Source organism: Heptranchias perlo, chromosome 35 (genome assembly GCF_035084215.1).
Source record: "Heptranchias perlo isolate sHepPer1 chromosome 35, sHepPer1.hap1, whole genome shotgun sequence".
Classification (NCBI taxonomy): domain Eukaryota; kingdom Metazoa; phylum Chordata; class Chondrichthyes; order Hexanchiformes; family Hexanchidae; genus Heptranchias; species Heptranchias perlo.
The window spans coordinates 5,348,297-5,372,615 of NC_090359.1; the positions used below are offsets into that span (position 1 = coordinate 5,348,297).

Here is a 24,319-nt window from a genome sequence, read left to right on the forward strand (position 1 = left end):
GGTCCCTGGATTATGGTCAGGAGCAGAAAGCTTGGCTGAACGACCTTCTTAGTCGTGAGCAAGAGCAGGATCTAGGACTCATTTACCTTCGCTAACCCAGGGTCACTGAGCAAAATTACATCAATGTGACTGCTAACTCAATTCCCACAGAGAACTTGGCTTGGCACATTCTAGAACAGTTCAGTGCCCCGCTCCAACCATTCTTGCTTTCACAATTGAAGCATGTCAGGCGCTCATTTTATTACTGCGGTTTTTCTGATTAATATGTCGCCATTTATTTATTTTCCAATTTAATGCACTTTATTTAAGGAGAAGCTGGATAAGCACAAAGTATCATAGAATAGTTACAACAAGTAAGGAGGCCATTCGGACTATCGGATCCGTGCCTGCTCTCTGCAAGAGCAATCGAGCTGGTCCCACTCCCCCGCCCTATCCCCGTAGACCTGCTTTTTTTTCCCCTTCAAGTACTTATCCAATTCTTTTTTGAAAGCCACAATTGGATCTGCCTCCACCAACGCCTGTCAGTCCATTCCAGATCCAAACCACTCGCTGTGTAAAACAAGTTTTTCTTCATGTCGCCTATGAATCTTTTGACAATCACCTTGAATCTATGTCCTCTGGTTCTTGACCCTTCCACCAATGGTAAAGGTTTCTCTCTTTCTACTCTGTCGAGGCCTTCATGATTTTGAATACCTCTATCAAGTCTCCTCGCAACCATCTCTGCTCAAAGGAGAACAACCCCAGCTTCTACAGTCCATCCACGTAACTGACGTCCCTCATCCCTGGAACCATTCCAATTAATTTCTTCTGCACCCTCTCTAAGGCCTTCACATCCTTCCTAAAGTGCGGTGCCCAGTACTGTACACAATACTCCAGCTGTGGCCCAACTACTGTTTTATAATTGTTCAACGTAACTTCCTTGCTTTTGTGCTCTATACCTCAAGTTGCACAGCCCAGGATCCCGTATGCTTTTTTAACCGCTTCCTCAACCTCCCTTGCCAACTTCAACGATTTGTGCACATATACCCCCAAATCCCTCTTTTCCTCCACGAGGGACAAAGGAAGAGAACAATGTGTTGATAGGGTTAGACAGAGAAAGGTGGGAGGAGGCGCACGTGGAGCACGCATGGGCCAGTTGGGCTGAAAAGTTTGTTTCTGAGCTATAAATTCTATGTTACTATATAATATTTTATGGTAAATAAAATGTATCTCGCAACCAGTCCTGGTGACCGGTGAAATAATTAGATTCCGTCAATTGATGCAATAACATAGATCACATCTTTCCAAAAACTCCATCAATCAGACGTCTTCGCCCTGTTTCCGATCTTTTCTCTTTTTATTCCTTCCAGTTAACGTGGTGACGATTGTGATCCTGTCTCGGGGAAAGTGCGGTCTCTCCAAATGTGTCACTCGCTACCTGGTGGCAATGGCAGTAATGGACTTACTCGTTATTATCATCGATCTGATACTGCGCCATATCCGTGTTGTTTATAATGTAGAGTTCTCTTTCATAAGATACATCCCGGTGTGTAATATCCACGCCGTCCTGCTTTACACAGTCACTGACTGTTCTGTCTGGTTCACGGTCAGTTTCACCTTTGATCGATATATCGCCATTTGTTGCCAGAATCTGAAAACCAAGTACTGTGTGGAGAAAACGGCGACTGTGGTTCTAGCAACAATTACTGTGTTTTTCTCTTTCAAAAATATTTTCTGGTTCTTTATGTACACGAATAGATATAATTTCAGCAATCTATCCTGGTTTTGTGTTGTAAAAGACAGCGTTGCAGAGTCTAAGGTGTGGGGCGCGTTTGAATTCTTTCATTATATTTTAACTCCATGCATTCCATTTCTCTTAGTCTTGCTGTTCAATGCTTTAACCGTCAGGTACATTTTAGTGGCCAACAGAGCCCGCAAGAGGCTCCTGAATCGCGTCGGTGGGGAGATTCCCAGTGACCCAGAGATGGAGAACCGCAGGAAATCCATGATTATACTGTACGCTATATCAGCAAATTTTATTCTGTTATGGACGATATATATGATATATTCTATTTATTGGCGAATGGGTTACCTGGGTTATGAGGCTATTTGTCTACCTGTGTTTGTACGGGAGTTAGGGTTCATGTTTCAACTCATGGGTTGTTGCACAAACACCTGTATTTATGCGGTGACGCAGCCCAAATTCAGAGATGAGTTGAAGAATCTGTTAAAATATCCTTTTACTGTAATTGTTAAATGAATTAAAAGATGAAAACAACTCAACACTAGAACTCAATCTCGTCTGAAATTTTATCAGTTCCACCACCGACTCGACTCAGTGATCGGGACATAATGGGTCACATGAACTGAAAACTGTCACGTTTGTCGATGGCACTGTGTTAAGAGGAACAGCAAATTCTGTACATGGGGCAGGAAATTGCAAAAGGAACAGGAGAGATGAAGTGAGTGGGCGAAATTATGACAAAAGGAAGAGATCGCAGATGCACTATTACAGACATATAAAAATTCATTAAAAAGGGAATAGTGCCAGAGGACATCATGACGGCTGATTTGATCCCGATGTTGAAAGAAAAGATAGAACCAGTCCAGTGATCTATAGCCCAATTAGCTTAACATCGATGGTAGGAAAGATAATGAAATCCTTATTCAAAGATTTCAAAAGGGAATGTCATGCTTAATCAACCTTATAGAATTCTTTCAAAAAGCAACAGAAAGTGTAGACAAGGGGAATGCAGTAGATGGAATATATTTGATATTCAAAAGGCCTTCGATAAGGGTACCACATCGTAGATTCATGACTAACGTCAGAGCCCGTGGAATCAACGGAAAAGTAGCAGATAAGACAGCAAGCTGGCGACAAAACAGAAAACAGAGAGCAGTGGTTAAAGGAAGTTAATCAGACTGGCAAAAGGTGGAGGTGTTTTGCCACAAGGATCGGTGCTGGGGCCACTGTTGTTCACCATTTACATTAACGATTTGGACTCAGGAATTGGAAGCACAATTTCAAAATTTATTGATTACACCAAATTTGGTGTACATTTAAAACCAAGGAGGACTGTGACACAATGCAGGAAGACATTAATAAACTTCTAAAATGGGCATGTAATTGGCGAATGAATTTCAATATAGATAAGTGTGACGTATTGAATTTTGGTAGGAAGTATAAGGGGGGCCACATACTGCTTGGATAATAAGTCTAAATGTGGTAGAGAAGAAGAAGGATCTGGGGAAACGTCGGTTAATAAGGACATAAGAAAAGCAAACCAGGCACTGGTATTCATTTCCAGAGGGATAGCATTGAAAAGCAGAGAAGTTATGTTGAACTTGTATAAAACCCTGGTTAGACAAGAGTTGGTGTGCTATGAACAGTTCTGGTCTCCATGTTATAAAAAGACCACAGATGCAATGGAGCAGGTGCATACAAGATTTACTAGGATGATTCCACATCGAGCCTTTGCATAGGTCGCAACTCTCCTCATTGCGTCCCACAGTGTGTGAACCTCGGAGTGTGCCAGTCGGCAACACTCGGTCGTGGACAGCTCCTTCAGCTGGAACACTTGCATGTGTCAGGCGGACCAAAGGGCCTCCTTCACCGAGTTAATGGCATTCCATCAGCAGTCGATATCTGTCTTGGTCTTTGTCCCGGGGTCAGCCCATACAGCACTGCGTCCTGTGTTACCGAGCTGTTGCGGATGAACTGGGACAGATACCAACGCATCATTCTCCACATAATGGGCAGTCCATCAGGTGGTGGGCGATGGTCTCGTCCCGGCCACAGCCTCGAGCTTGCAGTGGTGCTGAGATTCGGTGCGTGTTCGAACGACCATACTGATAGCGCCCTTCTCTCCACCATCAAGGCTACACCCTGGTGAATCAGTTCTGGTGACGAGACGTTCTGCCACATGGCATTGACCCTCTGGTCGGGGAACTGCCCAATCGGATCCATCCTCTCCTTTCCCTGCAGGATTCTCAGAACGTTCTGTGCCGACCACTACCTGCCGGCCTTGTGGTCGAAGGGTTCCTCCTCATACATTTCTCAACCTGGTGGTGGGGGACGGTCCAGCTCGATGGAACATCCTGCATCCTGTGTTGGACAGGTAGATACTCAGCACGTAGCGACACTTGGTATTTGCGTACTTGGGCTCTACACCTATACGGAGGCAGCCACACACAAAGGTGGCCATCGGGATTAGAGCGAGATTAAGTTTGCAGTTCCCCCCGTTGTCTGGGGGCTTGTACATGGTGTCCCTTTGGAAGCGTTCTCCCTTGGAAATCCAGAGAAAGTGGAAAATAGCTCGGGTAACTGTGACTGCACATTGGCGGTGAATGGGCCAATACCTTGGCCACGTAGAGCAACACCGCGAGTCCCTCACACCTTATCATCAGGTTCTTGCTAGTTATGGACAGGGCGCACCCCTCAAATACCAGGCTTATGTTTGACCTTGGCGACCCGTTCCTCCCAGTTCTTGGTGCAGGTCTGGCTCCCCCGAAACAGATCCTCACCACCTTCAGATAGTCCCTGACCATGAACGGGACAAATGATCGGGTCTCCCCAGTTAGATGTTTGTGGGGTGTTTCCCTGGTCCCCCTATTAGGTGTCCGTGGGATGTCTCCCAGGTCTCCTCAGTTAGATATTTGTGGATCGTTTCCTGGAACTTCCAGTTTGGTGATCGTGGGGTAATTCCCGACTCTCCCCAGTTAGATGTATGTGGAGTGATTCTTGGGTATCACCAGTTCGGTTTCTGTGCGGTGTTTCCGGGTCTCTCCAGTTATATATGTTTGTGGGGTGTTTCTGGCGTCTCCCAAGTTAGATGTCTATGGGGTGTTTCACGTTCTCCACAGTTAGGTATTGAATAGAATCTTAGAAACATAGAAATTTCGGCCGGAGAAGAGTTATCCCACCCAATCTCACTTTCCAGTTCTTGGTCCGTAGCCCGGCAGGTTATGGCACTTAAAGTTCACATCCAAATACTTTTTAAATGCGATGAGGGTTTCTGCCTCTACCATCCTTTGAGGCAATGAGTTCCAGACCCCACCACCCTCTGGGTGAAAAACATTCTCCTCAACTCCCCTCCAATACTTCTACCAATTACTTTAAATCTATGTTCCCAGTTTATTGACCCCTCTGCCCAGGAAAACAGGTCCTTCCTGCCCAGTCTATCTAGGTCCCATATAATTTGATATAATAAATTAAATCTCCGCTCAGCCTCCTTTGTTACAAAGAAAACAACCTAAGCCTATCCAATCTTTCCTCATAGCTAAAATTATCCAGTGCTTGCATCGTCCTCGTAAATCTCCTCTGTACCCTCTCTGGTGCCATCACATCTTTCCTGTAATGTGGGGAGCAAAACTGTGCACAGTGCTCAAGATTGGCCAAACTTGTGTTTTATATATTTCCAGCAGAGCCTCCTTCCTTTTATATTCAATTCCCCAGCTGAAATCTTAAAGTATCCCATATGCTTTCTTCACCACCTTGTCAACCTTTCCAGCTACCGTCAGGGCTCTGTGGACGTGCAGTCCACGGTCCCTTTGTTCCTCTACACCTCTCAGTATCCTCCCAATTATTGTGTACTCCCTTGCCTTATTTGCTCACATCAAATGCATTACCTCACACTTCTCCGGATTGAATTCCATTTGCCACTTTTCTGCCCACCTGACCAGTCTATTGACAGCTCTCTGCAGACTGCAGCTTCCTTCCTCTCTAACAAGCACGTGGACAATTTTTGTGTCATAAGCTAACTTCCTAATCATGCCCCCTACATTGAATACACATATATACCACAAACAGCATTGTACCGAGTACTGACCCCTGCGGAACTCCACTGGTAAGACCCTTCCAGTCACAAAGATACCCTTTGATTCCTGTCACTGAGGCAATTTTGGATCCCACATGCCACTTTCCCTTGGATCCCAGGGGCTTTTACGTTTCTTACCAGTCTGCCATGTGGGACCTTGTCAAAAGCCTTGCTAAAATCCCTCCAGACGACATCAAACGTGTTACCCTCATCGATCCGCTTTGTTACATCCTCAAAACATTCAATCAAGCTAGTGAGACACGACCTTCCCTTAACAAATTCATGCTGACTGTCCTTGATTAATCCGTGCCTTTCGAAATGACGATTAAAACTGTCCCTCAGAATTTTTTCCAATAATTTGTCCAGCACCGAGGTTATGCTGACTGGCCTGTATTTACTCGGTCTATCCCTTTTTCCCTTCTTTAACAACGATAGAATGTTAGCAGTCCTCCAATCCTCCGGCACCACGCCTGTCGCCAGATAGAATCGGAAAATGATGCTCAGAGTCTCAGCTATTTCCTCCCGTGCTTCTCTTCGCAGCCTGTGATACATTTCATCCGTGCCTGGCGAATTATCTACTTTCAAAGATGCTAAATCTCTTAATATTTCCTCTCTCACTAAGTTGATCCCATCCAATATTTCACACTCCTCCTCCTTAACTACAATCTCTGCATCATCTCCCTCTTTCTTGAAGACAGACACAAAGTAATCATTAAGAACCATTCCCACATCTTCCACCTCCTCACATAGGTTACCTTTATGGTCCCCACTAGGCTCTATTCTTTCCTTAGTTATCCTCTCGATCTTTATGTATTTATAAAACACCTTTTGGTTTTCCTTGATTTTACTTGCCAATATTTTTTCATGTCCCCTATTTGCTTTCCTAATTTCCTATTTAATTTCACCCCTGCACTTTCTATACTTCTCTAGGCTTTATGCAGTATTGAGCTCTCGGTGTCTGACATGAGCTTCCATTTATTGCCTCATCTTACCCTGGATGCTCCTTGAAATCCAGGGGGCTCCAGATTTGTGATTCCCATCCTTTTTCTTTGTTGAAACATATTTGCTTTGCACCCTCACTATCTCCCCCTTGAATGCCTCCCACTGCTCTGACATTGATTTACCTTCAAGTAACTGTTTCCAGCCCACTTTGGCCAAATCACATCTCAGCTTTGTAAAATTGGCCTTTCCCCAATTAAGAACTTTAACTCCAGGTCCAACTTTGTCCTTTTCCGAAACGACGGTAAATCTAACTGAATTGGGCTGCTGGCAATTTGCAAACCTCTCTCACCAGGAGAATTGCAAGCTCTGGACAATTCCATCTCCAAACTTGCACTTTGACTCGGCCCTTTCTTATTCATACCTTCAGCTTCCCCATGTCCGCTCTGCGAAGTATCGATGATCAGCAAATCACATAGCGACTGTCAAATCCATCGTTTCCCTCGTCACTGCTTCTGTTTCACACTTCTCAGCGCAGCTGGTATTACAGCCTTGCCAGATAATCAGTGTATAAAGTTTGTAAGGCACTGATGGATAAAGGTTGGCGTCAAAATAAAATGTAAACTTTACCCGAGGACACAGTGCCTGCATTTCAAGAAACAATGCGTGGAATTTCTGTAAGTTTGCCTGCTGAATGCAGATTGCAAAGAAAAGTTCAGCAAACACCATTCTTTGGTGCAGTGAAACGCAACATTAGAAAACAAAGAACTTTCTCTTCTGCTGATTTGGTAAATCAAAAGACAGGTTGAGCTTAGGACCTGAAATCTATCAAAAAGATCGATTCTCATTTATTCAGGCTGCGAACTGCCCATCAACAGAGATTGGATTCCAGGTCCCTTTTATTTATTTGCCGAAAAGTTGTAAACGAATGGGACAAAAGTTGAAATTCCACCGAGATTTGAACTCGGAATCATTGGTTTTAAAGTCCAGATTGTTCATCATTACACCATTGAACCCATTCATTAATGCAAACGGCATCCTCTCAATCTTCTCTGTTACAAGAAGAACAATCCCAGCTTCTCCAGTCTATCCGCCTAACTAAAGTCCCTCATCCCTGGAATCATTCCAGTAAATCTCGACTGCACCCTCTCGAAGGCGTTCACATCTTTCCGAAAGCGCGGTGCCCAGAACTGGACACAATACTCCAGTTGTGGTCGAACTAATTTTTTTTTAAAGTTCATCATGACTTCAATACTTTTGTACTAGATTCCTCCATTTTCAAGCCTAGGATCCCGTATGTTTTTTTTAACCGCTTCCTCAACCTGTCTCGCCACATTCAACGATTTGTGCACATATTCCCCCAGATCTCTCGGTTCCTGTACCCCTTTTAGAATTGTGCCCTCTAGTTTATATTGCTTCTCCTCGTTCTTCCTACCGAAATGTATCACCTCGCATTTTGCTGCGTTCATTCTCAACTGTGACGTGTCCGCCCATTCCACCAGCCTGTCCATATCCTCTTGAAGTCTATCATTATCCTCCTCACTGTTCACTACACTTCCAAGGTTTGTGTCATCTGCAAATTTGGAAATTGTGCCCTATGCACACAAGTCAAAGTCATTAATATATATCAAAAATGCAGTGGTTCCAAAACCGATCTCTGGGGAACAACACTGTATACCTCCCTCCACTGCATGCCGTTCATCACGACACTCTGGTTCCTGTTACTGAGCCAATTTTGTATCCATGCTGCTACTGCTCCTTTTATTCCATGGGAATCAATTTTGATGATAAGCCTATTATACGACACTTTATCAAACGCCTTTTGAAAGTCGAAAACCACCACATCAATCGCGTTGCACTCATCTAGCCGACCTGTTACCTCATCAAAAATTCTGTCAAGTTAGTTAAACATAATTTCCCTTTAACAAAAGGCGAAATCGAAACAAGGAGCTCGATCCACATTGATTGAGGCTGCGAACTGCCCACCAACATGGATGGTATTCCACGTGCCTTTTATTTGTTTGCCCAAAAGTTAGAAACGAATGAGACAAAACTTGAGGTTCCATCGAGATTTAAACTCGGATTGCTTGATTCAAAGTCCAGAATGCTCACCATTACACCATGGAACCCACTCGTTGATAAAGTTGCTCCCTCCCTTGAAAGACATTTCGCTGCTTTATCAGCATTGCCATGGCGCTGCATGACTGACTGCTCGATGCTGCTGGCAAACCTCTCCCATCAGCAAAAATTCAAGCATTGGTCAATTCCAACCTGCCACTTTGGCTCGGCCCTTTTTCATCCATACTTTCAGCTCGCTTGGTTGGATAATCATTGTATAAACATTGCAAGGCACTGATGCATAAAGTTTGGAGTGAAAAAAAAAGACCTCAGGTTTAATCGACATTTGAATATGGATCGCTGGAGTCCATGTATAGAATGTTCACCATTACACGACGAACTAACTCATTACCTGAGCCAGCACAAACCAGCCAAAGAAACTTGGCCCTTTCATTAGCACTGCCAGAATGCGAAATCACTGAACCCTCGAGGCGACCAGGCAAACCTCTCCCATCAGCAGAACTGAAACTTCTTGAAATGAAAATGTAAACTTTGAAAGAGGACACGATGCATAAAGTTTGCCTGCCTTTCAAGAAACAGTGCTTTGAATTTCTGCATGTTTGCCTGCTGAGTGCAGATTGGAAAGAAAAAAATCAGCAAACACCATTCTTTGTTTCAGTGAATCTAAGCATTACAAAAAAACAACTTTCTCTTCTGTAGATTTGTGAAAGCAAAAGACAGGCTAAGCTTCGAGTCTCATTGAAAGGTGATAGCACGGAAGGAAGCCATTCAGCCCTTGGAGTCCTGACGGCTGTATGCAAAAGCAAACCAGCTGGTCGCACACCCGTGCCCTATCCCCGTAGCCCCGCACATGTTTTCCTTTCAAGTACTTATCCAGTTCCCTTTTGAAAGCCATGATTGAATCTGCCTCCACCGCCCCCTCTGGCAGTGAAATCCAAATCAAAACCACCAGCTGTGTAAAAACGTTTTTTCCACATGTCACCTTTGTTTTTTTTGCCAGTCGCCGAAAATCTGTGTCCTCTGGTTCTTGACCCTTACGCCAACCGTTTCTCTCTATCTATTCTGACTGGACACTTCATGATATTAAATACCACTGGAAAATCTCCTCTCAATCTTCTCTGTTCCAAGATGAATAACCCCAGCTTCTCCAGTCAATCCACATGACTAAAGTCGCTCATCGCTGGAATCAATCCAATGCCCTCTGCACTCTCTCTTCGGCCTTCACATCCCACTTGACTTGCGGTGCCCAGAACTGGACACAATACTCCAGTTGTGGTCGAACCAGTTTCTTATAAAGGTTCATCATGACTTCCTTGCTTTTGTACTCAATGCCTTTTTTTATAACGCCCAGGATCCCGTATGTTTTTTTAACCGCGTTCTTAACCTACGCTGCCATATTCAACCATTTCTGTACATGTACCCCCAGATCTCTCTGTTCTTATACCCCATTTAGAATTGTGCCCTCTAGTTTATATTGCTTCTCCTCGTTCTTCCGACCGAAATGAATCACTTCGCATTTTTCTGCGTTAAATTTCACCTACCACATGTTCGCCCATTCCACCTGCCTGTCTATATCCACTTGAAGTTTATCACTATCCTCCTCACTGTTCACTACACTTCCAAGGTTTGTGTCATCTGAAAATTTTGAAATTGTGCTCCCTACACCCAAGTCCAAGTTATTAATATATATCGATAAGGGCAGTGGTGATCACACCGACATCTGGGGAACACCACTCTACACCTCCTTCCAGTCCGAAAAACAACCGTTCATCACTACTCTCTGGTTCCTGTCACTGAGACATTTTTGTATCCATGCTGCTACTGCTCCTTTTATTCCATGGGGATCAATCTTGATGACAAGCCTATTATACGGCACTTTATAAAACGCCTTTTGAAACTCTATATACACCACATCAATCGTATTGCCCTCATCTAACCTCTCTGTTACCTCATCAAAAACTCTATCAAGTTAGTTAAACACGATTTGCCTTTAACAAAAAGGCCAAATTTATACAAGGAGCTCGATCCTCATTGATTGAGGCTGCGAACTGCCCACCAACAGGGATGGGATTCCAGGTGTCTTTTATTTGTTTGCCCAAAAGTAAGAAACGAATGGGACAAAGGTTGAGGTTCCATCGAGATTTGATTTCCGATCGCTGGATTCAACGTCCAGAGTGCGCACCATTACACCATGAAACCCACTCATTACCAAGGTTGGCCCCCTCCCATGGAAGACACTTCGTTGCTTTATCAGGATTGCCATGGCGCCGCGTGACTGACTGCTCGATGCTGCTGGCAAACCTCTCCCATCAGCAAAACTGCAAGCACTGGTCAATTCCAACCTGCCACTTTGGCTTGGCCCTTTTACATCCATACTTTCAGCTCGCTTAGTTGGATAATCAGTGTATAAACATTGCAAGCCACTGATGCATAATATTTGGAGTGAAAATAAAAGACCTCGATCTTCAGTGATCGAAGCTGCGAACTCTCCACCAACAGGGATTGGATTCCAGGTGCCTTTTAATTGTTTGCCCTTAAGTTGCAAACGATTGGGACAACATTCGAGGCTGAATCGAGATTTGAATCGCTGGAGTCCAAGTCATTAATGTTCACCGTTGCACGACGAACTCATTCATTACTTCAGCTAGCACAAACCAGCCAAAGACACTTGGCTCTTTCCTTAGCACTGCCAGAATGCGACATCACTGAACCCTCGAGGCTACCGGCAAACCTTTCCCATCAGCAGAACTGCGACTTCTTGAAATGAAAATGTCCACTTTGCCCGAGGACACGATCCGAGCAATGCCTGCCTTTCAAGAAACAATGCTTTGAATTTCTACATGTTTGCCTGCTGAATGCAGATTGCAATGAAACGTTCAGCAATCACCATTCTTTGCTGCAGTGAAACTCAGCATTACACAAAAAAACAACTTTCTCTTCCGTTTTTTTTTGGGAAAGCAAAAGAGCGATTGAGCTGATGACCTGAAATCGATAGAGGCAGCTGCACCCTCATTGATTGAGGAAGCGAAATTAACAGCAACAGGGATTGGTTTCGAGGGACATGATATTTTTGAGCCCCACAGTTGCAAGCCAATGGGACGAAAATAAGACAGATTCTACCGAGATTTGAACTCGGATCGCTAGATTCAGAGTCGAGAGTGCTTACCATTACACCATGGAACCCACTGTTGAGCTCAGCCAGCACCCACCATTCACAGACATTTGGACCTTTTCTCAGCACGACCTTTCGAGGCTCCTGCCAAACCTCTCCCATCAGCAAAACTGCAAGAATTGGACAATTCCAAACTGCCACTTTGACTCGGCCCTTCCTCATCCACACCTTCAGCTTCCATCCTTTCCCCTCTGCTAAGAATCGATGCTCAGCCAATCACACAGCCACTGTCAAATCTATCGCTTCCCTCGTCACTGCTTCTGTTTCAATCTGCTCAGCGCAGCTCCAGTTACAGTTTTGCCGGATAATCGGTGTATAAATCTTGCAAGGCACTAATGCGTACAGTTTGGCGTTAAAGCAAAATGTAAACTTTGCCCGAGGACACGATCCAAGCAATGCCTGTATTTCAAGAAACAGTGCTTTGAATTTCAACAAGTTTGCCTGCTGAATGCAGATTGGAATGAAAAATTCAGCAAACACCATTCTTTGTTGCACTGAAAACAACTTTCTCTTCTGTAGATTTGGGAAAGCAAACGACAGGCTGAGCTTCTAGACTCATAGAAAGGTGACAGCGCGGAAGGAGGCCATTCAGCCCATCGAGTCCTGACGGCTCGAGACAAAAGCAAACCAGCTAGTCGCACACCCCTGCCCTATCCCCGTAGCCCCGCACATGTTTTCCTTTCAAGTAATTATCCAGTTCCCTTTTGAAAGCCATGATGATATCTGCCTCCACCGCCCCCTGTGGCAGTGCATTCCAGAAATGTTTTTCCACATGTCGCCTTTGTTTTTTTTTGCCAGTCACCTAAAATCTATGTCCTTTGGTTCTTGACCCTTCCGCCAATAGGAACAGTTTATCTCTATCTATTCTGGCTCGACACATCATGATATGAAATACCTCTGGAAAATCTCCTCTAAATCTTCGCTGTTCCAAGAAGAACAACCCCAACTTCTCCAGTCTATCGACTTTCCATCCCTTTGTTGATGAGCGACACCAGACTGATGGGGCGGTAATTGGCAGGATTGTATTTGTCCTGCTTTTTGTTGACAGGACATACCTTGGCAATTTTCCACATTGTCGGGTAGATGCCAGTGTTGTATCTGTACTGGAACAGCTTGGATAGAGGTGCAGCTAGTTCTGGAGCACAAGTCTTCAGCACGACAGCCGAGATGTTGTCGGGGCCCACAGCCTTTGTTGTATCCAGTGCAATCAGCCGTTTCTTGATATCGCGTGGAGTCAATCGAATTGGCGGAAGACTGGCCTCTGTGATGTTGGGGATATCGGGAGGAGGCCGAGATGAATCATCCACTCGGCACTTCTGGCTGAAGATGAATTGCTTCAGTCTTGTCTTTTGCACTCACGTGCTGGACTCCGCCCTCACTGATGATGGGAATGTTTTCAGAGCCCCCTCCTCCCGTTAGTTGTTGAAATGTCCACCACCATTCACGACTGGATGTGGCAGGAGTGCAGAGCTTTGATCTGATCCGTTGGTTGTGGAATCGCTCAGCTCTATCTATAGCATGTTGCTTCCGTTAATGTTATGCTGATGATATCTTAATATTATCTTGTTTTTATGCCATTTTATTCAGGTTCATGGACAAATTCTTCCATCATCCCTTCTCCCACATCGCTTCTCTCTCTCATTCATTCTTTTTTTTTCAGTCCAGAAGAGGGTGGGATTCAGAGCTCACCCCCGAACCCTCAGCACACATGCCGCCGTCTGCCACTCCGTGTGATCCAAGAGATAATTTAATACATTACAGGCTGTGCAAACACAGAAAGCTGACCCACCAGTGGAGGCCGCACGGTGTTGGACACGGAGTGAAATAAACTGAAGTGTTTATAAAAAGTTAAAGATCACAACACGTGTCTCTTTCTCACTCCGCCATCCCGGCTTGTGCTGAGTGAGCTGATTTCAACTGGTGTGGTACTGAGTTCCACACAGAGCAGGTTGGCCACATGTTCGATCTCAAGCCTGAACTAAGATCTCACGAGTTGTGCTACCGAGCCACGGAGCAAGAAAATCCGAGGCTCATTCCTCGGCCTGAGCTTAGTTATCTGTGTTCACCCGGTGTCGTACTGAACCCGACAGAGCAAGTTGGATCACCTGCCTGTGATATGTTGGATCATCTCACTTGTTACGGTACTGAGATTAATGCAGAGTATGAAGGACCAAGTCCCATCCCCAGCCGGTGCTCTGTTATCTGATCTCGCTTAACGTGTTACTGATGATTTTCACCAACATCTTTGAATGTGGCAGCACAAGTTGGTGAAGCCGTTAGTACAGTATCCGGTTCCTTGGCTTAATAATAAATGAGATATAGAGTAGAAAAGCAAGGAAGTTATGTTAAACGTTTATAAATCATTGTTCAGGCCTCAACTGAGGTATTGTGTCCAATCCTGGGCACTATAATTGATTAAGGATGTCAAGTTGTTGGAGAGGATGCAGAGGAGATTCACCAGAATTATACCAGGGATGGGGTTTAGTTATCTAGAGATACTCGAGAAACTGGGATTGTTCCGCTTTGAACAATGAAGGTTAAGGGTAGAAGTAAGCCACGAGGTCAAAATTAAGATGGGTTTTTAAAGGGTAAATAAGGAGAAACTGCACCCACTGACGGGAGGGTCGGCAACCAAGGGGTGCAGATTTAAGATAATTGGCAAAAGAACTAGAAGGGAAATAAGGAGGTTTATTACACAGCGAATTGTTATGATCTGGAACGCACTGCCTTAAATGGTTTTGGAGCTCGATTCAATCATAACTTTAAACGGAGAATTGGATAATTACTTCAGTATCTCTCCACAGATGCTGCCTGACCGGCTGAGTTTCTGGGTTTATTTTTGTGCTTTCACTGTATCAATTTTCCTGACAAGCTGCAACTTGCCTCAAGGGCGCAGCTTCAAGCAAAACTTTCTTGTGCTCTTCTCACACACAAGATCGCACTTTTCTTTCCTACACACGCGCTTTAAAATCTGCCGTTTCCGTAAACAACGTCCTGAGCCATGAGAATTGGCTATTGCTGGTGTTGAGTACTGAGGCTGTCGATAGTCGCCACATCATGGCGACTATCGACACCACAAACTGCCGGCTCCAAGTGGCGAGGATCCCCAAGAAGATCGCACAGATCGACACAGACATCAAGTTTCTACAGAGCTGCAAGAAAGCAGACAAGATCCCGAAAGGACTACAGATCACGAACCCACTCAAGTCGGCATGCAACACAGACTACGCTGAGAGACTCTGCCTTCATACCTCTCGCACACTCCGCAACCATTTCGTACACTAGCTCTGCAGCAAACGCAGCATCATGTGCTCAGGACACAGCAGACCAGCAACGAGACACCTCCAAACAGACGAGGAAATGGAACTACGCTGCCGACATGCAAACCAAGAGCAGGAAGATTGAGAAACTCGGCATCACCACCAGCAGCAACCAAGCCTCCCCCGGTACCACGGTTGCAAACGCAGGGAAGTCCATCGTCAACTTATCCGACCACACCCTTCAACCAGACGAAATCGAAGTTCTCAGCCGAGGGCTCAATTTCTGCCCCACCACCAAAATGGACCCCATCGGTCTCGCGGCGGACACAGAGGAATTCATCAGGAGAATGAGGCTCCGGGAATTCTTCCACAAATTCCAAGATGTCAGCAGCGAACCCAATGAGACAATCAATGATCTGGAACAGTGGACAGAGGGATCCGCGGTACAGCAACCGAAGAAGAAAGAGTCAAATTGGACCCCTCCGGATGGTCGCTGCCCTAAGCTTCACATGTATGCTCAAGCTGTCAGGAGATGCATCAACGCCAGATTCATCAGCCGCACTCACAAGACAGTCCAGAATGTCACCCGAGCACAACGCAACGCCATCGACGCTCTCAAGACCAACCGTTACATCGTCATCAAGCCAGCGGACAAAGGAGGAACCATCGTCATACAGAACAAAACGAACTATTGCAAAGAAGCATACCGACAACTGGACAACCAGGAACACTACAGACGGTTACCCGCAGATCCGACCAAAGAACACACCCACCAGCTCAACAAACTGATCAAGACCTTCGATCCAGACCTTCAAGGCATCCTATTCGCTCTCATCCCACGTACTCCCCGCTTGGGAGACTTCTACTGCCTCCCAAAGATACACAAAGCCAACACACCCGGACGTCCTATCGTACCAGGCAACGGAACCCTGTGTGAGCACCTCTCTGGATACGTCAAGGGCATCCTGAAACCCATCGTACAGGGAACCTCCAGCTTCTGTCGTGACACTACAGACCTCCCACAAAACCTCAGCACCCACGGACCAGTTGAACCAGGAACACTCCTCACCAAGATGGACGTCTCGGCACTCGACACCAGTATCACCCACGATGACGGCATCGCTGCAACAGCCTCAGTACTCAAAACCAACAACAGCCAATCTCCAAACGCCATCCGACAACTCTTCCGCTTCATCCTGGATCACAATGTCTTCACCTTCGATCACCAGTTCTTTACCCAAACACACGGAATAGCCTTGGGGACCAAATTCGCACCCCAATACGCCAAAATTTTCATGCACAAGTTCGAGCACGACTTCTTCACTGCACAGGACCTCCAACCAACGCAAAACACCAGATACATCGATGACATTTTCTTCCCATGGACCCACGGCGAAGAATCACTGAAGAGACTACACGATAACATCAACAAGTTCCATCCCACCATCAAACTCGCTTGGACTACTCCTCAGAATCGGTTTCATTCTTGTGCACACGAATCTCCATCAAAGACGGGCAGCTCAGCACCTCACTCTACCGCAAGCCCACAGGCAACCTCACGATGCTCCACTTCTCCAGCTTCCACCCTAACCACGTCAAAGAGGCCATACCCTATGGACAGGCCCAGCGAATACACAGGATCTGCTCAGACGAGGAGGAACGCGATGGACACCGACAGACGCTGAAATACGCCATCGTAAGAACGGGATATGAAGCTCGACTCGTCGATCGGCAGTTCCGACGGGTGACAGCGAAAAATCGCACAAACTTCCCCAGAAGAAAAACACGCGACACAACCAACAGAGTACCCTTCGTCGTCCATTACTTCCCCGGAGCGGAGAAACTACGCCATGTTCTTCGCAGTCTTCACCATGTCATCGATGACGACGAACACCTCGTGAAGGCCATCCGCACGCCTCCACTACTCGCCTTCAAACAGCCATCTAACCTCAAACAAAACATCGTTCGCAGCAAATTACCCAGCTTTCAGGAGAACAGCGAACACGACACCACACAACCCTGCCACGGCAACCTCTGCAAGACATGCCAGATCATCGACACTTACACCACCATCACACGAGAGGACACCACCCACCAGGTACATGGTTCATACTCCTGTGACTCGGCCAACGTTGCCATAACGGATGAACGGACACCGCACAACAATCGCCAGACAGGAGGTTTCTCTCCCAGTCGGGGAACACTTCAGCAGTCAAAGACATTCAGCCTCCGATATTCGGGTAAGCGTTCTCCAAGGCGGCCTGCGAGACACACGACAACGCAAAATCGTCGAGCAGAAATTGATAGCCAAGTTCCGCACCCATGAGGATGGCCACAACCGGGATCTTGGGTTCATGTCACGCTGCATGTAACCCCACCTGACGTAGAGTCATCCAGACTCAAGTCGTTGTTGGCTTGTTCTCCATACACAGATGCGGCCGGACCTGCTGCGATTTCCAGCAAAAAAAAAATATCTGTTTTCAATTCAAACCCCAGCATCTGCTACATTTGACCCCTTGTGACCCCACCTCAGTATTCTTGGATGCAATGTTTCCCTGACTAACCTGTTTGAACACCATTCACTCCTTTGATTCATAAGGTTAAATCTCACGGGATCCAAGGTGAGGTAGCCAATTGGATACAACATTGGCTTGACGACAGAAGACAGAGGGTGGGTGTCGAGGGTTGTTGTTCAAATTGGAGGCCTGTGACCAGCGGTGTGCCTCAGGGATCGGTGCTGGGTCCGCTGTTATTTGTTATTTATATTAATTATTTGGATGAGAATTTAGGAAGCATGGTTAGTAAGTTTGCAGATGACACCATGATTGGTGACATCGTGGACAGTGAAGAAGGTTATCTAGGATTGCAACGGGATCTTGATAAATTGGGCCAGTGGGCCGATGAATGGCAGATGGAGTTTAATTTAGATAAATGTGAGGTGATGCATTTTGGGAGATCGAATCGGGCCTGGACCTACTCCATTAATGGTAGGGCGTTGGGGAGAGTTATAGAACAAAGAGATCTCGGAGTACAGGTTCATAGCTCCTTGAAAGTGGAGCCACAGGTGGATAGGGTGGTGAAGAAGGCATTCAGCTTGCTTGGTTTCATTGGTCAGAACATTGAATACAGGAGTTGGGATGTCTTGTTGAAGTTGTACAAGACATTAGTTAGGCCACACTTGGAATACTGTGTACAGTTCTGGTCACCCTATTATAGAAAGGATATTATTAAACTAGAAAGAGTGCAGAAAAGATTTACTAGGATGCTGCCAGGACTTGATGGTTTGACTTAGAGGGAGTGGTTCGATAGACTGGGACTTTTTTCCCTGGAGAGTAGGAGGTTGAGGGGTGACCTTATACAAGTCTATAAAATAATGAGGGGCATAGATAAGGTAGGTAGTCAAAATCTTTTCCCAAAGGTCGGGGAGTCTATAACGAGGGGACATAGATTTAAGGTGAGAGGGGAGAGATACAAAAGGGTCCAGAGGGGCAATTTTTTCACTCAAATGGTGGTGAGTGTCTGGAAAGAGCTGCCAGAGGCAGTAGTAGAGGCGGGTACAATTTTGTCTTTTAAAAAGCATTTGGACAGTTGCATGGGTAGGATGGGTATAGAGGTGTATGGGCCAAGTGCAGGCAATTGGGACTAGCTTTGTGGTATAAACTTGGCGACATGGACATGTTGGGCCGAAGGGCCTGTTTCCATGTTGTAAACTTCCATGATTCGATCTATGATTCTACTGTGATTATCTCTCTGCCGAGGTGTGACAAAGGGTAGCTGGAAAGATTATCTGTAATCACCGGGCATTGTTCTCTGACTATAAATGCTGTGCCTATAAGCATCTCTTCACTTCACCTGATGAAGGAGCAACGCTCCGAAAGCTTGTGATTTCAAATAAAGCTGTTGGACTTTTACCTGGTGTTGTGCGACTCAATGCACTCATTGGTTGAGGCTGCGAACTGCCCACCAACATTGATTGGATTGGAGGTGCCTTTTATTTGTTTGCCCAAAAGTTAAAAACGAATGGACCAAAGTTGAGGTTCCACGGAAAAACGAACTCGGATGGCGAGATTCAAAGGTCAAAGTGCTCACCATTACACCATGGAACCCATTCATTAACAGAGCGGGCCCTCTCCATTCAAAGATACTTGGCTCCATTATTAGCATCGCCATCGCGCTGCTTCATTGAATGCTCGAGGCTTCTGGCAGATCTCTCCCTTCAGCAAAACTGGAAGCGCTGGTCAATCCTAACCTGCCACTTTGGCTCGGCCCTTTCTCATCCATACTTTCAGCTTCCCCACTTTCCCATCTGATAAGTGTTGATGCTCAGCCAATCTCACAGCTACTGTCAATTCCATCGCTTCCCTCGTCGCTGCTCCTGTTTCATACTGCTCAGCGCAGCTCGTCTTGTTGGATAATAAGTGCATAAACATTGCAAGGCACTGGTGCAAAAAATTTTGGGTGAAAAGAACTCGATCCTCACTGATTGAAGCTGCGAACTCCCGACCAACAGGGATTGGATTCCAAGTGCCTTTTTCTTGTTTGCCCTTAAGTTGAACATGAATGGGAAAAAAGTTGTGGTTGCACCCAGATTGGGGCTCGGATCGCTAGAAACAGAGTTTAGAGTACTCACCATTACATCATGGAACCCGATGATTTCTTCAGCCAGCAGCCACCATTCAAATACACTTGGCTCTTTTCTCAGCACGGCCATGTCTCTCCATCACTGACCTCTCGAGGCTGTTGCCAAACCTCTCCCATCAGCAAAACTGCAAACAATGGACAATTCCAAACTGCCACTTTGACTCAGCCCTTTGCCACTCACACGTTCAGCTTCCACTCCTTCTCCTCTGCGAAGCATCGATGCTCAGCCAATCACACAGCTACTAGTCAAACCTGTCGCTTCCCTCGTCACTGCTTCTGTTTCACTCTGCTCAGCGCAGCTCCTGTTACATCTTGCCGGATAATCTGTGAATAAATATTGCAAGGCACTGATGCATAAAGATTGGCGTAAAACAAAATGTAAACTTTGCCCGAGGACACGATCCAAGCAATTCCTACATTTCAAGAGACAGTGCTTTGAATTTCGACATGTTTGCTTGCTGAATGTAGATTGAAAAGAAAAATTCATCAAACACCATTCTTAAGTGCAGTGAAGCGCAGCGTTGCACAAAAAGCAACTTTCTCTTCTGAAGATTTGGGAAAGCAAAAAACAGGCTGAGCTTCTCGACTGATGGAAATGTTACAGCACGGAAGGAGGCCATTCGGACCATCGAGCCCTGACGGCTCGATGCAAAAGCAATCCAGCCAATCCAACTCCCTCGACCGATCCCCGTAGCCCTGCACATGCTTTCCTTTCAAGTATTTATGCAGTTCCGTTTTGAAAGCCACGATTGAATCTGCCTCCAACACGACCCCTGGCAGTGCATTCCAGATCCTAACCACTCACTGTGTAAAAAAGGATTTTCCTCAAGTCACCTTTGATTCTTTTGCCAGTCACCTTAAATCTATGTCCTCTGCTTCATGACCTTTCCGCCAATAGGAACAGTTTGTCTCCATCTGTTCTGTCAATACCCCTCCTGATTTTAAATACCTCTATCAAATCTCATCTCAATCTTCTCTGTTCCAAGAAAAACAACCTCAGCTTCTCCAGTCTATCCACGTAACTAAAGTCCCTCATCCCTGGAATTTCTCTTTCATCTTTTCTGCACCCTCTCTTTGGCCTTCACATTTTTCCTGAAGTGCGGTGCCCAGATCTGGACACAATACTCCAGTTGTGGTCGAACTAATGTTTTATAAAGGTTCATCATGAATTCCGTGCTCTGCTGCTCTATGCCTCTATTTATAAAGCCCAGGATCTCGTATGCTTTTTGAACCGCATTCTCAACCTGTCTCGCTACATTCAACGATTTGTGCACATCTACCCCAGATCTCTCTATTCCTTTACCCCTTTTCGAATTGAGCACTCTTATTTATATTGCTTCTCCTCGTTCTTACTACCGAGTTGCATCACCTTGCATTTTTCTGCGTTAAATTTCGATATCCTCTTGAAGTCTATTACTATCCTCCTAACTGTTCACTGCACTTCAAAGGTTTGTTTAATCTGCAAATTTGGAAATTGTGCCCTGTACACCCAAGTCCAAGTCATTAATAAATATCAAAAAGGGCAGTGGTGCGAGCACCGACCTGTGGGGAATATTACTGTGCACCTCCCTCCAATAACAAAAACAACCGTTCATCACTCCTCTATGGTTCCAGTTACTGAGGAAATTTTGTATCCATGTTGCTACTGCTCCTTTTATTCTATCGGTATCAATCTTGATGACAAGGCTATCATAAGGCACTTTATCAAACGCCTTTTAAAAGTTTACAGACACCACATCAATCGCATTGCCCTCAGCAACCCTCTCCGTTACCTCATCAAAAACTCGATCAAGTTAGTTCAATACGATTTGGCTTTAACAAAAGGCCAAATTAAGACAAGGAGCTCGAGCCTCATTGATTGAGGCTGCGAACTTCCCACGAACAGGGATGGGATTCCAGGTGCCTTTTATTTGTTTCCCCAAAAGTTATAAACGAAAGGGTCAAAAAAGCTGAGGTTCCACCGAGATTTGAATTCGGATCGCTAGATTCAAAATCCAGAGTGCTCACCATTACACCATGGAACCCATTCGTTGAAGAAGGCGGGCCTCCCTCCCTTCAAAGATACTGGGCTCCTTTATCAGCATCGCCATGGCGCTGCATCATTGACTGCACGAGGCTGCTGGCAAACGTCTGCCATCAGCAAAACTGCAAGCACTGGTCAATTCCAAACTGCCACTTTTGACCTTTCTCATCCATACTTTCAGCTTCCCCACTTTCCCCTCTGATAAGTCGAGATGCTTAGCCAATCACACGGCTGCTGTCAAATCCATCGCTTCCCTCGTTGATGCTTCTGTTTCACACTGCTCAGCGCAGCTCATCTTGTTGGATAACCAGTGCATAAAAATTGCAAGGCACTGATGCATGAAGTTCGGGGTGAAAAGAAAAGAGCTCGATCCTCACTGATTAAGGCTGCGAACTCCCCACGAACAGGAATTAGATTCCAAGTGATTTTAACTTGTTTGCCCTCAATTTGCAAACGAATAGGACAAAATTCGAACGTTAATCGAGACTTGAATTTGGATTGCTGGAATCCAAGTCCAGAATGCTCACTATTGCACTGTAAACCAACTGACGACTTCAGCTGGCACCCATCAGTCAAAGACACTTGGCTGTTTTATTAGCACTGCCATAATGCCACATCACTGACACCTCGAGGCCACCGACAAACCTCTCCCATCATCAAAACTGCAAAATCTTGCAATGAAAATGTCAACATTGCCCGAGGACATGATCCAAGCAATGCCTGCCTTTCAAGAAACAATGCTTTGAATTTCTACATGCTTGATTGCTGAATGCAGATTACAAAGTTCTGCAAACACCATTCTTTGGTGCAGTGAAACTCAGCATTAAACAAAATACAACTTTCTCTTCTGCTGATTTGGGAAAGCAAAAGTCCGGTTGAGTTTATGAATTGAAACCAAAAGAAGCAACTGGAACCTCATTGATTGGGGCAGCAATTTCCCACCAGCAGGGAGTGGATTCCAGCTGCATTTTGATTTATCGCCCTGCAGTTGCACACGAATGGGGCATGAACATATCAGGTTCCACCGAGATTCAAACTCGGATCGCTAGATTCAGAGTCTAGAGTGCTCACCATTACACCATGGAACCCATTCGGTAATAAAGATCGCTCCCTCCATCCAAATACATTTGGCTCTTTTCTCAGCACGGCCACATCGCTGCATCACTGACGTCTCGAGGCTGTTGCCAACCCTTTCCCATCAGCAAAACTGCAAGAACTGGACAATTCCAAACTGCCACTTTGACTCGGCCCTTTCTCATCTCTTCCTTCAGCTTCCACCCTTTTCCTTCTGCTTAGTATCGATGCTCAGCCAATCACACAGCTTTTCGTCAAACATATCGCTTCCCTCGTCACTGCTTCTCTTTCAATATGCTCAGCGCAGCTCCAATTGCAGTCTTGCCGGATAATCTGTGAATAAATATTGCAAGGCACTGATGCATGAAGATTGGCGTAAAACAAAATGTAAACTTTGGGCGAGGACACGATCCAAGCAATGCCTGCATTTCAAGAGACAGTGCTTTGAATTTCCACATTTTGCCTGCTGAATGCAGATTGCAAAGAAAAATTCAGCAAACACCATTTTTTGGTGCAGTGAAACGCAGCGTTGCACATAATGCAACTTTGTCTTCTGAGGATTTAGGAAAGCAAAAGACAGCCTGAGCTTTTGACTCATAGAAAGGTTACAGCACGGAAGTAAGCCGTTCGGCCCATCGTGTCCTGCCAGCTCGATGCAAAAGCAATCCAGCCAATCCCACTCCCTCGCCCGATCCCCGTAGCCCTCGGCATGTTTTCCTTTGAAGTATTTATACAGTTCCCTCTTGAAAGCCACGATTGAATCTGCCTCCACCACGACCCCTGGCAATGCATTGCAGATCCTAACCACTCACTGTGTAAAAACGGATTTTCCTCAAGTCACCTTTGGTTCTTTTGCCAGTCACCTTAAATCTATGTCCTCTGGTTCTTGACCTTTCCGCCAATCGGAACAGTTTGTCTCCATTTATTCTGTCAATACCCCTCATGAGTTTAAATAGCTCTATCAAATCTCCTCTCAATCTTCTCTGTTCCAAGAAAAACAACCCCAGCTTCTCCAGTCTATCCACGTAACTAAAGTCCCTCATCCCTGGAATCATTCTCGTTCATCTTTTCTGCACCCTCTCTTAGGCCTTCACATTTTTCCTAAAGTGCGGTGCCCAGATCTGGACACAATACTCCAGTTGTGGTCGAACTAATGTTTGATAAAGGTTCATCATGAATTCCGTGCTTTAGTGCTCTACGCCTCTATTTATAAAGCCCAGGATCCCGTATGCTTTTTGAACCGCATTCTCAACTTGCCTCGCTACATTCAACGATTTGTGCACATCTACCCCAGATCTCTCTGTTTCTGTACCCCTTTTCGAATTGAGCCTTCTTA

General features: G+C 45.6%; 1 non-coding gene across 1 annotated transcript; it reads right to left on the reverse strand.

Annotated features, from left to right (window-relative positions):
- Positions 1 to 22,925: 22,925 nt before the first annotated feature.
- On the reverse strand, positions 22,926 to 22,997 carry trnaq-cug (transfer RNA glutamine (anticodon CUG)). Its single transcript has one exon. It is a non-coding gene; the product is annotated as a tRNA-Gln (tRNA).
- Between the last annotated feature and the right edge of the window lie 1,322 nt (positions 22,998 to 24,319).